Below are 15,930 nucleotides of genomic sequence, written 5' to 3' on the forward strand. Positions count from 1 at the left end.
AGTGGTGATGGAGGCTATGTCAATGGTGATGGAGGATATGTCAATGGTGATGGAGGTTATCTTTTTGATGATGGAGGTTATGTCAATGGTGATGGAGGTTATGTCAATGGTGATGGAGGTTATGTCAATGGTGATGGAGGTTATGTCAATAGTGATGGAGGTTATGTCATTGGAGATGAAGATTAAGTCAATTATGATGGAAGTTACATCAAAGGTGATGGAGGTTATTTCAATAGTGATAAAGGTTCTGTCAATGGAGATGAAGGTTATATCAAAGATGATGGAGGTTATGTCAATGGTGATGGAGGTTATGTCATTGGTGATGGAGGTTATGTCAATTATGATTGGAGTTACGTCAATTTTGATGGGGGCTACATCAATGGTGATGGAGTTTATGTCAATGGTGATGGAGTTTATGTCATTGGTGATGGAGGCTATGTCATTGGTGATGGAGGCTATGTCAATGGTGATGGAGGCTATGTCAATGGTGATGGAGGCTATGTCAATGGAGATGAAGATTAAGTCAATTATGATGGAAGTTACATCAATGATGATGGAGGTTATTTCAATAGTGATAAAGGTTATGTCAATGATGATGGAGGTTATGTCATTGGTGATGGAGATTATATCGATGATGGAGGTTATATCATTGGTGATCAAGGTTAGGTCAGTGAAGATGAGGGTTATATCAATTATAATGGAAGTTATGTTAATGGTGATTGGAGGCTATGTCAATGATGATGGAGATTAGGTCATTGGTGATGTAGGTTATGGCAATGATGATGGAGGTTATGCAGGAAGGAAGACAAAACTTGAGTGAGGTCCATGAGTCCTGAACAGTCTCCGCTCCCCAGTATCCAGGCTGTATATTATATATATACTGTATCTGGTCATCTTTTATTGTTTAAGTGGTAAGTGATAAAGGGCAGGGGTGTCAAACTGGCGGCCCTCCAGCTGCTGCTAAACTACAAGTCCCATCATGCCTCTGCCTTTGGGAGTCATGCTTGTAACCGTCAATCTTGCAATGCCTCATGGGACTTGTAGTTTGGCAACAGCTGGAGGCCCGCCAGTTTGACGCCCGTGGGTTAGACTATGTGTCTCCCATAGAAAGCAGTGGCCCAGCTCTCTCACAGTCTGCTATGACTTTGCCCACCACATCGTCCACCTTTAGGGTTTCTTAGTTAGCAGGTTAATCAAACTTTTACCCAATTATTTTCTAAACCGAAAGAAGAACAAGAGACAAATCACAAATCCACCAAGAATTTCCATGTGTGATATATGCAGTATACATTTTATTATATAGTTCTTTAATCTTTTTTTCTTTTTACATCCATGTGTTAATACATGTACACCATGGGGGGCCCAGAGAATACCAATCATTTCGGCTTTTTGGGAACACATGATACAAATATTGGATCTCATTCATGGTAACATGTTACCCAGGGAGTTCCAGAAACCAGAGAGGAGACAAATGAATAAAATATTGGGTACAAATTCAAGGATTTAAAGCCTTTCCCCTACTGTATAGTCAGCCAGAGAAGAGCAGCTAATGGGCCCCACTACTCTCACCGGCACATTGTATAGAATCTCCCTGATATGTATCAGAGCAAAGAATGTTTATACTGAAAGCGGAGCTTTTACAATTTCTTTATGGTCTTCTCTCCTTCTCCCTTACTCTTACACATTAGCAAAAAATATTTAAAAAGTAAAAACTTATTAATTTTTTTTTTTACCTCCTAAGTCCCAGCGTAGGCCAGGATGATGTTATGACCCTCCTGCCTGTACAGGCACACTGCCAGTTTTCACGGGATGGTTGCGCATGCGCGACATCCTGCAAACTGCCTCCTGGGATGTGGGACATAGCCATCCATAACCAGCCATTTACGAGACACCATGCATGCGCAAACATACTGCAGGCATCTCTGTTAGGGCCTGTAGACATGGTAGAGACTCAAAGCACGTCTCTCCATGCACCAGATCTCAATTAAAGATGGCGGCATTGGAGAAGAAGCGCAAAGGGAAAACTTTTGCTTCAAGCAAGACAACTCTGGACTCCATGGTCTGGTAAGTACAGTGTGTCTTTTTTATGTAAGACAGGAACAAGTGTTAGAGAGGAACAAGTGTTTTATCTTTTGGGCAGGTTAGGCAGAGCAAGGTTCCTCTTTAGGTCTTGTCCCAATGTTGTGGTGTGATGATGCTCTACAAATAATGCAAATTGATCAGAACATCTCTTTGCACACCTTAGATTTTAACTCGAGGTATCAGTACATCCTAGAGATAAGGGGTCTCAACAATAGGGGTAAAGGACTGAATCTCTAATCATTGAACGTAAGAAAATACTTAAAGTGTTACTAAACCCCAGACCCTGCATTCATTATATCTGCCCCCCCCAGACCCTGCATTCATTATATCTGGCCCCCCCATACCCTGCATTCACTATATCTGGTCTCCCTGGACCTTGCATTCACTATATCTGGTCCCCCCATACCCTGCATTCACTATATCTGGTCTCCCTGGACCTTGCATTCACTATATCTGGTCCCCCCAGACCTTGCATTCATTATATCTGGTCCCCCCAGACCCTGCATTCATTATATCTGGTCCCCCCAGACCCTGCATTCATTATATCTGGTCCCCCCAGACCCTGCATTCACTATATCTGGTCTCCCTGGACCCTGCATTCACTATATCTGGTCTCCCTGGACCTTGCATTCACTATATCAGGTCCCCCCAGACCTTGCATTCACTATATCCGGTCCCCCCGGACCCTGCATTCACTATATCTGGTCCCCCCCTAGACCTTGCTTTAACTATATCCGCTCTCTCCAGACCCCGCATTCACTACACTATATCTGGTCCCCCCCGGGCCCTGCGTTCACTATATCTGGTCCCACCGGACCCTGCGTTCACTATATCTGGTCCCCCCGGACCCTGCGTTCACTATATCCGGTCTCCCCGGACCCTGCGTTCACTATATCCGCTCTCCCCGGACCCTGCATTCACTATATCCGCTCTCCCCGGATCCTGCATTCACTATATCCGCTCTCCCCAGATTCTGCATTCACTATATCTGCTCTCCCCAGATCCTGCATTCACTATATCCTCTCTCCCCGGATCCTGCATTCACTATATCCGCTCTCCCCAGATTCTGCATTCACTATATCTGGTCTCCCCGGACCCCGCATTCACTATATCCGCTCTCCCCGGACCCTGCATTCACTATATCTGGTCTCCCCAGACCCTGCATTCACTATATCTGGTCTCCCACAGTACACACAACATGGAAAAGCAATTATTTTAGTAAATATTAACTGCTAAATACTTTTTCTCATCAGCAGTATATAGCAGTCTTGTGACTTCTATCAGTGTCCAGCAGAGCACTGGTTAACGATTGCAGGAGGAGTTTTCATTCTCCTCTGACTGTCCTATGAGGCTGCATGACTCCTGACCCTGTGTCTGGACAGCGCTGATTGGCCCTGTGCTGATCACATGCACTCCCCCAAAGATAATAAAAACTCTCTAGCCATACACACATACCTGAGCATGTGCAAAGTGCCTCCTAGAGCTCTGCACCTTCAGCAGATGGATTGGAGATGGATTGGAGATGTGGAGGATTAACCCCTTAGGTTCCACAGTGAGTACAACAAGCATGCTTTATTGCAGATACAGACTGATTTTTACTGTTGTGGGTTTAGTAACACATTAACTGAACTTGCATTTAAAGTAGAGAAATGGACGTGATGTGCCAGGAAACAACACAGCCAATAAATAGATCTTCATTCCAAGTTCTGATTGTACAAAAACAACAGCAAAAATCTTACTACTTGCGGTTAGATTATACATTTGTGATTTTCCATTTAAATATAATAGAATATATCAGCTGTTCCCAGCTATCCATATGGAAAGTAAAACCATTAACATCTTTTGAAGTCACACTTGGACCTAATAGGACTGATGATGATGATTTTGACAGACTGATGAAGACTGGGACATATTTAGCAATTTATTGGTGGTCTGTCATCCTTAAAAGGTAAGAACCCCTGCCCTAAATGTTCCGTCCACCCAACTAGGGTATAAAAGCCTAAAATATATGGACCCCTCAAAACACTGGAGCTCAGGTGTCCAGTTGATACCAATGGTAACTGTGCTCGTCCATGCTTGGTTGGGAAAGACCTTTTTCTATTCTCTGTGCTCAAAACCAGTGCCACAAGGACGTAATTTGACCAGTTTGGTGTGGTGGAACTTGAGTGGCCCCTAACCTCAAATCAGGTCTTGTCATATAACATCCATACATGAGCTCACAAATGCAGTAGACACACTCCAGAACTCTTGGTGGAAAGCCTTTCCAGAAGAGTGGAGCTGCAAATGGGAGGACAACTCCATATTACTGGTCATGGTTTTGGAATGGGATTTTCAACAAGCTCATATAGGTGTAATGGTCAAGTGTCCAAGCCATATAGTGTATTGAAGAGTTCTCTTGGTGTATCTATTGCAAGATGTTCCCACCATCCTTGCCCTATGCTTATTTTATATTTTGAAGGATGTAAGATGAGAAGCTGAAACTCACCACAATTTGCGGGACACCCAAAACGTCCTAATGGGCAGGAATGGAGGCCAAGACTAGGCATGGAGATTTCTGGATCTTTTGTCTCTTACAGTTGAGTCACCAATGGTGGCTGAAGGCCCTTTACTCACCATCAAGGAATGAAGGCCAAGACTAGGCATGGAGATTGCTGGATCTTTTGTCTTTTACAGTTGAGTCATCAATGGTGGATGAAGGCCCTTTACTCACCATCCAGGAATGGAGGCCAAGACTAGGCATGGAGATTGCTGGATCTTTTGTCTCTTACAGTTGAGTCACCAATGGTGGATGATGGCTCTTTACTCACCATCCAGGAATGGAGGCCAAGACTAGGCATGGAGATTGCTGGATCTTTTGTCTTTTACAGTTGAGTCACCAATGGTGGATGAAGGCCCTTTACTCACCATCCAGGAATGGAGGCCAAGACAAGGCATGGAGATTGCTGGATCTTTTGTCTCTTACAGTTGAGTCACCATTGGTGGATGAAGGCTCTTTACTCACTATCCAGAAATGGAGGCCAAGACTAGGCATGGAGATTGCTGGATCTTTTGCCTCTTACAGTTGAGTCACCAATGGTGGATAAAGGCCCTTTACTCACCATCCAGAAATGGAGGCCAAGACAAGGCATGGAGATTGCTGGATCTTTTGTCTTTTACAGTTGAGTCACCAATGGTGGATGAAGGCTCTTTACTCACCATCCAGAAATGGAGGCCAAGACTAGGCATGGAGATTGCTGGATCTTTTGTCTCTTACAGTTGAGTCACCAATGGTGGATGAAGGCTCTTTACTCACTATCCAGAAATGGAGGCCAAGACTAGTCATGGAGATTGCTGGATCTTTTGTCTCTTACAGTTGAGTCACCAATGGTGGATGATGGTTCTTTACTCACCATCCAGGAATGGAGGCCAAGACTAGGCATGGAGATTGCTGGATCTTTTGTCTCTTACAGTTGAGTCACCAATGGTGGATGATGGTTCTTTACTCACCTTCCAGGAATGGAGGCCAAGACTAGGCATGGAGATTGCTGGATCTTTTGCCCTTTACAGTTGAGTCACCAATGGTGGATGAAGGCTCTTTACTCACCATCCAGGAATGGAGGCCAAGGCTAGGCATGGAGATTGCTGGATCTTTTTTTGTCTTTTACAGTTGAATCACCAATGGTGGATGAAGGCTCTTTACTCATCATCCAGGAATGGAGGCAGAGCCCCTGAGGTGTTAATGCATTTATTATCATATCTCCATGTTAGTCTTTGTAGACAGATTGTCATATAGAGTCCCCATCATGTCTTTTGATACATTTCTAGCTCCAGATTTGCTGGAGAACTTCACTCCTGTTTTCCTGCCATCTTATCACATAGTTGCAATACACTTTTTCAGCAGCATTGTCTGGTGAAGTGCATCTGCCCCATATGAATCTCTTCCAGGTCCAGGCTATATTCTAGGTAAGACCAGGGCTGCATGTCAATGTCATGCTAGGCATGCATGTATGGTGGCACCATTGTCCGCCACTTTTATCCTATGACTTCAGTGCTTTCCAAAAACTACAGTTGTTGAATTGTGCTTTGAGGTCAGCATGCTAATCGGTTTGCATGCAGTGCTGTCACTAGACTCACCACATATCTACCAACTAGATTAGAAGGGAGATGATTCCATGGTACTTCACCTGCAGAGAGTCTTGTGACTCTTCTCAAGAGTTCCTTCTTCCTGAAACAGTTACTTTGCTTGTTGCACCCAAAAAACACCCAGAGGTGGTCGACAAAGAGAAAAAAAAGGTGAAAAATAGAGTAACCCTAATGAACCATTTTCACTCATTGTGGCATTGTGTTCTAGACTCCCCATATTACTAAGTCTCACTTCTGCTGCTGCGCTCTGTATATAAAGTCAAGATGGAAAGCAGTATAAGAAGCCGATTCAAACCACCGTCCAAATGTGAATGATTTCTTTGTGCTCATATCCTTGAATGATTTGTGCTTGTAGTTAGTAGAAGATGTTAGAATGTGGAGAGATGGTAGAGTCTCACTTTCCTACAGTGCCAGTCCCCCCCTCCCCCACCAAGGAATATGTTTTGGCCCAAAAGTCTGACGCTGATGATTAGCTTCTTGTTTGTGATCAGGACTGAAATTGTCACTATAAAAAGTGTAGCACGAGACAAATCTCAAATCCACATTTCATGACATGATTCAGTGAGGGGAATGAATATCATAAAACCCCCGGATTTCCTATGGGACACGTTCACCCGTCGCGGTTTTTTGGAAGGTGTCAGGGACCTTTTTTAACACAAAAAGTTGCGTTTTTGGTTCTATAGACTTCAATGGAAATGCTGCAGAAATGCATGTAGTGCGTTTTTGATGTGTTTTAAATCTGCCTAGCAACAATAAAAAGAAAAAAAAATGAACCCCCCCGCAAACAGCATAAAAAACGCAGCAAAAACACAAAACGTAATGCAGAAACAGGTAGAATGCAACCTGCATAGGTGTGAACCTAGCCTTAGGTCTCATTCAGATGGGCGCTGGCACTGGTACTGCATGCATGAGGCTTTTGTTTTTTGCATCATGTGCTCTGAGCTGCATGCAGGCAGCCTATGGAGGTGGATCAGGGGCGGACTGACAACTCATGGGGCCCCCGGGTAATAGGGGATAATGGGGCCCCTGTGTCCTTGCCCAAACTCAAAAAAGCCTATGAAAAGGTACCAGGGGCATCTCATGGGGCCCCCTACTGACTCCGGGCCCTCGGGCAGTGCCCGAGTTTCCAAATGGTCAGTCCGCCCCTGAAGTGGATGCAGATGCAGCGGACACACAGACACAACCACATGTCACAATTTGACAGGCAGGAGCAACTGCACAACCCCGACTGCACACCGCCTGTATGCGGGGCCACATCTGCAGCTCGTAGTACGGGTGCCAGCGTCCGTCTGAATGACGCCTCCACTGATATTGCGGTTGATATATTTTGTAAATGACATCACGGTTATGTAAGGCGCTCCGTTCACATGCAGACGGTTCTTAGCAGAGTCCAGTTTAGTCATCTGCGCTTTTCTTGCTGGTGGTGCCCAGGCAACATGACCGCCATCTTTTATTTATTTTTTTTTGTTCTTTCTTTTCACGAAATAATTCTAATGAGGTGAAGACGCAGGGACGGCGTGCGGAGGATAAACTGGGACTGGCGGAGTCCAGGGAACAGGCGAATCCCAGTACACATTCCCAATGGTGACACAGTTTTGAACACGTAAATAAAGGCAAAAAACATTGGCCGCTGGCACCGAGGTGACCGTGAACTGTTGCAGCCAATCAGAGTAAGGCTTTTGCCGTGCGGTCGTTTCTTAAGCTTTAGCGCAAATGAAAACACGGTGAGGCGTTACATGATGGAGCAGGTGAAGCCGCAGCACTCTTTCAGCAGCGTCAGTCCCGTCTTTGTGACGTGGGGGTTGGATGTTTGTTGCGCTCGAGAGGTGACAGTTGACGCCTTTTCCTTTCTGTGGACTGAAAATTAAAAGAAAAAAAAAAGTCATAGAAAAAGACTTAATGTTGGTAGTGTGCTAGAAGAGCTACAAATGGACCTGTCATTAGATATTCTGGTACCAGTTCTGGTGCCGATACTAAGGCTGGCCATACACTATACAATTTTCTTACAATTTTCTGCCCAATTTCTTTTAGATTTACCTTCAGCTATGTAATGTAAGGGCCGGCCTAACTGGATACAATTGAAAGTGTTGTTTAGGTTTGCCCTCATATTATATGTTTTTTGGTAAATCTAAAGAAAAAATCTCAAGAAAATTGTATAATGTATGGCCAGCCTAAGCATTTGCACAAGTATCGTTACTCATTCAAATGCTCTGATACCTGAAACTGATACCTTCAGGCTCCTGTTCTTTCAGCTGTCAGTGGGATTCCCCCATCCCCCCCCCCCAGCTGAAATGTACTTTTTACAAAAGCCAGGGAAAAAAAAGCCAGTTGTCAAGGAGCAGGGCTGCCCTGTCCTTAGCAACCGATGACTCATTCAGTTGTCAGAGGGGTTCCCCTGTTGACAACTGAATTAACATGTTCTGGAACTGGCAAAACAAAAAAAAGAAGAGCAGCCTGACAATGTTTATCAACAACATTGCTCAGCCTAAAACAGGAGAGATAAAAAGAAACATTGTTTCATTTTGTATATTTCTGTTGATTCGGCTACAGATCAAAGAGATGAACTTCCATCTGCAGATGAAGTCTCCGGTCCAGGGGTGGACTGACCATTTGGAAACTCTGGCACTGCCCGAGGGCCCGGCGTCAGTAGGGGGCCCCATGAGATGCCCCTGGTACCTTTTTCATAGGCTTTTTTGAGTTCTGGCAAGGACACAGGGGCCCCATGATCCCCTATTGCCTGGGGGCCCCATGAGTTGTCAGTCCGCCCCTGCACCGGTCACACCGCTGTCATTTTTAATTGTGCGATTTGTGTGCAATTTCAGCGCTATTTTAGTTGCGATTTCTGAAGACTTTATTGCTGCTTGTGAAGATTTTCAATGATCTCTTGCCATTTGCGGTGTGATTTTCATGATATGCTATGTATGTGAAATCGCAACAAAACTGCAACAAAAGTAATGCAAGAACGACTTTAGAAATTGCGCTGCAGAAAATCGCACATGTTAAAGCGGAGTTCCAGCCGTTTTTATGTTTATTAAAAGTCGGCAGCTACAAAAACCATAGCTGTTGACTTTGAATAAACACACACTCACCTGTCCCGGGGTCCAGCGATGTGCTTTCCCTTCTCCCCTTCTCTCCTCCATGGTGCTGGCATCTCTACTGTGGGCACCCGGCTGTGACAGCTTGCAGCTTCCCAGCCTGGTGCCCACTGCGCATGCGTGAGTCACGCTGCGCCTTCTAATTGGTCTGGCAGTCTTCTGGGACCCTGTGAGAGTTCCCAGGAGACTGCGGGAGGAAGGAGGGGGTCGAACTTCTGGCTCACTTCGTGAACTGAGCCGGAAGTGGGAGCGGGTACCTGTCAAAACAAGTATCTGCTCCCCCCCAAAAGGTGCCAAATATGGCAGTGGAGGGGGGGGGAGGTGGGGAATAGGTGGAGCTTCTCCTTTTGAGTGGAACTCCGCTTTAAGACACTGACATTCACATTCATTAAATGCGATTTCAGGTGCGTTTTCAATTCGCAAATCGCACAAGTATGATTGGTCATGAAGTCAGTAAAAAGCAAACCGACAAGTAGAAAAAAAAAAAAGGGGGGGGGGGGTTTAAAAAAAAAAAAAGAATGTTCCTCTCAGGGGCAGACTGACAACTCATGGGGCCCCCGGGCAATAGGGGATCATGGGGCCCCTGTGTCCTTGCCCAAACTCAAAAAAGCCTATGAAAAAGGTACCAGGGGCATCTCATGGGACCCCTACTGACCCCGGGCCCTCTGGCAGTGCCCGAGTTTACAAATGGTCAGTCCGCTCCTGGTTCCTCTGTTTAACCCCATATTAACCCTTAATTTACTCTAATCCACCCTAATCAGGGGCGGACTGACCATTTGGAAACTCGGGCACTGCCCGTGGGCCCGGGGTCAGTAGGGGGCCCCATGAGATGCCCCTGGTACCTTTTTCATAGGCTTTTTTGAGTTTGGGCAAGGACACAGGGGCCCCATGATCCCTTATTTCCCGGGGGCCCCATGAGTTGTCAGTCCCCCCCTGGCCCTAATTAACTCCTTATTCCCCTTCTCCAGTTAATTATTATTCTCCTGCTGATTTTTTTGTTTGTTCATTTGTATTTTATAAACTATTAATATAATTCAAACTTTTTTTTTTTTGTTTTTGTTTGCTTTGTTCTTTAATATTGTTCTTTAACATCTATTTACACGTTTTACATTAAAAATAAAAAAAAATAAAAGTTGGAAAAAAAATGGATTTAATTTAAAACTTTTCAATACGTTGTACCAGAATCATAATTACAGAATAAAATGCACACTTTTTATGTGCAGTAGCACTATTTATTTTTACATTAACACCGCTCAAAATATTTTTTTTACAGATACAGCGCCTCGAAAAAGTCTTGACACCCCTTGAAATGTCCCCCATGTTGTCATGTTACAATGTATTTTATTGGGATTGGATGTGATAGACTGACACAAAGTGGCACATAATTGTGAAGTGGAAGGAAAATGAGAAATAGTTCAACATTTTTTACAAATTAACCCCTTCCCGCCGATGCCTCCCGGCCCTTTAAGAGATTCAGACGCCGGGAGGCGGGGCGGTTGGGGCGTGGTTTAGGAATCATGTGACCGCCGTGATGACGCGTCACGGCGGTCACATGATCGGGAAAGGTCCCGTTCGAAAGAGCGGACCGGGACCTTTCCGTGAGTACCACACGTGTGCTGGGAGCGCGCAGGGCGCGCGCTCTCAGCACATATGTATTTAGTTACATGGACGCAAATGTGCGGCCGCCCGGCGTCTAGGCCCAGACGCCGGGCGGCCGCACATTTGTGTGCGGCCGGCGCAAAGGGGTTAATATATGAAAAGTGTGGCGACATTTGTATTCAGCCCCCTTTACTCTGATACCCCTAACTAAACTCTAGTGGAACCAATTGCCTTCAAAAGTCACTTAATTTCGGTTGAACTGGATGGACTTTTGTCTTTTTTCAGCCAGACTAACTATGTAAGTCCACTTGTCATGTGATCTCAGTATAAATCAAGCTGTTCTGTGAAGCCCTCAGAGGTTTGTTAGAGAACATTAGTGAACAAACAGCATCATGAAGGCCAAGGAACACACCAGACAGGTCAGGGATAAAGTTGTGGAGAGGTTTAAAGAAGGGTTAGGTTAGAAAAAAAATATCCCAAGCTTTGACAATCTCACAGAGCACTGTTCAATCCATCATCTGGAAATGGAAAGAGTACGGCACAACTGCCAACCTACCAAGACATGGTCGTCTACCTAAACTGACCGGCCGGGCAAGGAGAGCATTCATCAGAGAAGCAGCCAAGAGGCCCATGGGAACTCTGGAGGAGCTGCAGAGATCCACAGCTCAGGTGGGAGAATCTGTCCACAGGACAACTATTAGTCGTGCACTCCACAAATCTGGCCTTTATGGAAGAGTGACGAGAAGAAAGCCATTGTTGGAAGAAAGCCATAAGAAGTCCCATTTACAGTTTGCAAGAAGCCATGTGGGGGACACAGCAAACATGAGGAAGAAGGGGCTCTGGTCAGATAAGACCAAAATGGAACTTTTTGGCCTGAAAGCAAAACGCTGTGTGTGGGGGAAAACTAACACTGCGCATCACCCTGAACCAGGGGCGGACTGACCATTTGGAAACTCGGGCACTGTCCGAGGGCCCGGGGTCAGTAGGGGGCCCCATGAGATGCCCCTGGTACCTTTTTCATAGGCTTTTTTGAGTTTGGGCAAGGACACAGGGGTCCCATGATCCCCCATTGCCCGGGGGCCCCATGAGTTGTCAGTCCTGCCCTGAACACACCATCCCCACTGTGGCAGCATCATGTGCTGGGGATGCTTTTCTTCAGCAGGGACAGGGAAGATGGTCAGAGTTGATGGGAAGATGGATGGAGCCAAATACAGGGCAATCTTAGAAGAAAACCTGTTAGAGTCTGCAAAAGACTTGAGACCGGGGCGGAGGTTCCCCTTCCAGCAGGACATCGACCCGAAACATCCAGCCAGACCTACAATGGAATAGTTCTGATCAAAGCATCTTCATGTGTTAGAATGGCCCAGTCACAGTCCAGACCCAAATCCAATGGAGAATCTGTGGCCAGACCTGAAAATTGCTGTTCCCAGACGCTCTCCATCCAATCTGACAGCTTGAGCGATTCTGCAAAGAAGAATGGGCAGAAATGTCCCTCTCTAGATGTGCAAAGAGACATCCCCAAAAAGACTTGCAGCTGGAATTGCAGCCAAAGGGGGTCCTACAAAGTATTGACTCCGGGGGCCGAATACAAATCCCACCACACTTCTCACAGATTTATTGGTCACAAATGTTGGAAACCATTTCTCATTTTCCTTCCACTTCACAATTATAGGCTACTTTGTGTCGGTCTATCACATCCAATCCCAATAAAATACTTTGTAACATGACAACATGGGGGACATTTCACGGGGGAGGGGGGGGGAATACATTGTAACATGACAACATGGGGGACATTTCACGGGGGAGGGGGGGGGAATACATTGTAACATGACAACATGGGGGGCATTTCACGGGGGAAGGGGGGGGGAATACATTGTAACATGACAACATGGGGGACATTTCACGGGGGAGGGGGGGGGGAATACATTGTAACATGACAACATGGGGGACATTTCACGGGGGGGGGGGGGAATACATTGTAACATGACAACATGGGGGGCATTTCACGGGGGAAGGGGGGGGGAATACATTGTAACATGACAACATGGAGGGCATTTCACGGGGGAGGGGGGGGGAATACATTGTAACATGACAACATGGAGGGCATTTCACGGGGGAGGGGGGGGGGAATACATTGTAACATTACAACATGGGGGGCATTTCACGGGGGAGGGGGGGGGAATACATTGTAACATGACAACATGGGGGACATTTCACGGGGGAGGGGGGGGAATACATTGTAACATGACAACATGGGGGGCATTTCACGGGGGAGGGGGGGGGAATACATTGTAACATGACAACATGGGGGACATTTCATGGGGGAGGGGGGGGAATACATTGTAACATGACAACATGGGGGGCATTTCACGGGGGAGGGGGGGGAATACATTGTAACATGACAACATGGGGGACATTTCATGGGGGAGGGGGGGGAATACATTGTAACACGACAACATGGGGGACATTTTGGGGGGGGGGCGGGAATACATTGTAACATGACAACATGGGGGACATTTCAGGGGGAGGGGGGGCGGGAATACATTGTAACATGACATGGGGGACATTTCAGGGGGAGGGGGGACGGGAATGCATTGTAACATGACAACATGGGGGACATTTATGGGGGACATTTCAGGGGGAGGGGGGGCGGGAATACATTGTAACATGACAACATGGGGGACATTTCAGGAGGAGGGGGGGGCGGGAATACATTGTAACATGACAACATGGGGAACATTTCAGGGGGAGGGGGGCGGGTATACATTGTAACATGACAACACGGGGGACATTTCAGGGGGAGGGGGGGCAGGAATACATTGTAACATGACAACACGGGGGACATTTCAGGGGGAGGGGGGGCAGGAATACATTGTAACATGACAACACGGGGGACATTTCAGGGGGAGGGCGGACATTTCGGGGGGGGGGGGCGGGAATACATTGTAACATGACAGCATGGGGGACATTTCCAGGGGTGTGAAGACTTTTTCAAGGCGCTGTATTTACATAAATATATAATTTCAAAACCTGCAAACGCTACATACAGTGCCACTGCCCCGCCCCTGACCACGCCTTGGCCATCAGCACACACTAGCAAATCTCTCCTCCTGCCTATGAGCTAACAGAGAAGCGCGTCCTGCCGAAAAGCCCCATTTCAACTTTCAGCTGGTGTGTGCCCGACATGCATGTTTCTGGGACAATCTAAGCATTAACATTTTTATAAACTTCATTAGGGATCTCCTTACAGAAAGAGCAATATGCAATGTGTGTGCAGGTCTAACAACCAATCAGATGACACCTTGTACTGCACCACTGCTCATGGAGCTTCCTCATAGAAAGGTGTCAGCGCCACGATCGGCTTCTTTGGAATCTGTGAATAATGCAATCGCACCACAAAGGGGATTTATTTAACAGAACGTTTCGATGTGCGCAAATCTCTGGAAGATTACTGGAAGAGGAGGTGGGGGGGGGGGGGGGGGTCTCAGGGATTACAGAGCGAGGATGGGAGTGGGTTGGGGGGAGGGATTTAGAGGGGGGTTCAAGGCGACAGAGTCGCTGATGACCGATCTCTGTAACTCTGCCTTCATCTCAGGAGAGTGGAAAGTCGACCTGTCAGCCATTTCTTCGTTAGCGCACAGGCCTCAATTACCATGCATTGCGTTTCGGCAGCCTACTGAAATGAATGGGCCGTCAAGGCTCCCGGAACCCGAAATGTTGTACCTGACCCAGGGGCGGACTGACCATTTGGAAACTGGGTCCGGGGTCAGTAGGGGGCCCCATGAGATGCCCCTGGTACCTTTTTCATAGGCTTTTTTGAGTGTGGGCAAGGACGCAGGGGCCCCATGATCCCCTATTGCCCGGGGGCCCCATGAGTTGTCAGTCCGCCCCTGACCTGACCCTTTTCTCTAACTCAGCCCACTATTGTGTCACTGCCCCGCCCCTGTGCTAAAACGCTGCATGAAAGCACCTTGGGGGAGGGGTTTGGGGGGGTTGGGCGGGCTTATATTAAACACTTGGCTTTTCCTGACTTCCTGCCACAGTGCCAGGGCAAGGGTGACATCCACATGCCTTGCTTTCATTCTCTACTGAAAATGCTAGGTGCCTGGCTCTCATGCAGATAATTTAGCGTCCATACTGTAATCCTATGTGCCTGGCTCTCATGACGATGCTTTTGTTTCTATACCGACCCCCTCCTCCTGAAAATACCAAGTATCTGGCTCTTATGATGATGCTATTGTGTCAGTACTGACCCCTCCTTCTGAAAATGCCAAGTGCCTGGCTCTCATGATGACGCTTTTGTTTCAATACCGACCCCTCCTCCTGAAAATACCATGTGCCTGGCTCTTATGATGATGCTTTTGTTTCTATACTGACCCCTCCTTCTGAAAATGCCAGCTGCCTGGTTCTCATGATGATGCTATTGTTTCTATACCGGACCCCTCCTCCTGAAAATACCAAGTATCTGGCTCTTATGATGATGCTTTTGTTTCTATACTGCCCCCCTTCTCTTGAAAATACCAAATGCCTGGCTGTCATGGTGATGCTTTTGTTTCAGTACTGACCCCTCCTTCTGAAAATGCCAACTGCCTGGTTCTCATGATGATGCTATTGTTTCAGTACTGACCCCTCTTCCTGAAAATACCAAGTGCCTGGCTCTCATGATGATGCTTTTGTTTCTTTACCGGATCCCTCCTTCTGAAAATACCAGTTGTATGGCTCTCATGATGATGCTTTTGTTTCTATATCAATCCCTCCTTCTGAAAATGCCAATAGCCTGGCTCTCATGATGATGCTTTTGTTTCAATACTGACCTCTCCTGAAAATACCAGGTGTGTGGCTCTCATTATGATGCTTCAGCTTTCATGCTGATCCCCACCTTCTGGAGATGCTACAGAACAGGTATAAGCAGGGGCAGACTTACCATTTGGAAACTCGGGCACTGCCCGAGGGCCCGGGGTCAGTAGGGGGCCCCATGAGATGCCCCTGGTACCTTTTTCATAGGCTTTTTTGAGTTTGGACAAGGACACAG

The 15,930-nt window shown here is 46.7% G+C and overlaps 1 long non-coding RNA gene across 1 annotated transcript; it reads right to left on the bottom strand.

Moving 5' to 3' along the window:
- Positions 1-1,270: 1,270 nt before the first annotated feature.
- LOC149431560 (uncharacterized) lies at positions 1,271-8,474 on the bottom strand. Its single transcript, XR_016309242.1, has 2 exons — positions 2,768-8,474; positions 1,271-2,736 (listed from the first exon to the last, which is right to left on the bottom strand). It is a non-coding gene; the product is annotated as an uncharacterized LOC149431560 (long non-coding RNA).
- Positions 8,475-15,930: the final 7,456 nt, after the last annotated feature.

The sequence above is a fragment of the Staurois parvus genome, unplaced genomic scaffold, assembly GCF_062004578.1.
Source record: "Staurois parvus isolate SC_StPar_1 unplaced genomic scaffold, SC_StPar_1.0 ptg002207l, whole genome shotgun sequence".
In the NCBI taxonomy this organism is placed as follows: Eukaryota; Metazoa; Chordata; class Amphibia; order Anura; family Ranidae; genus Staurois; species Staurois parvus.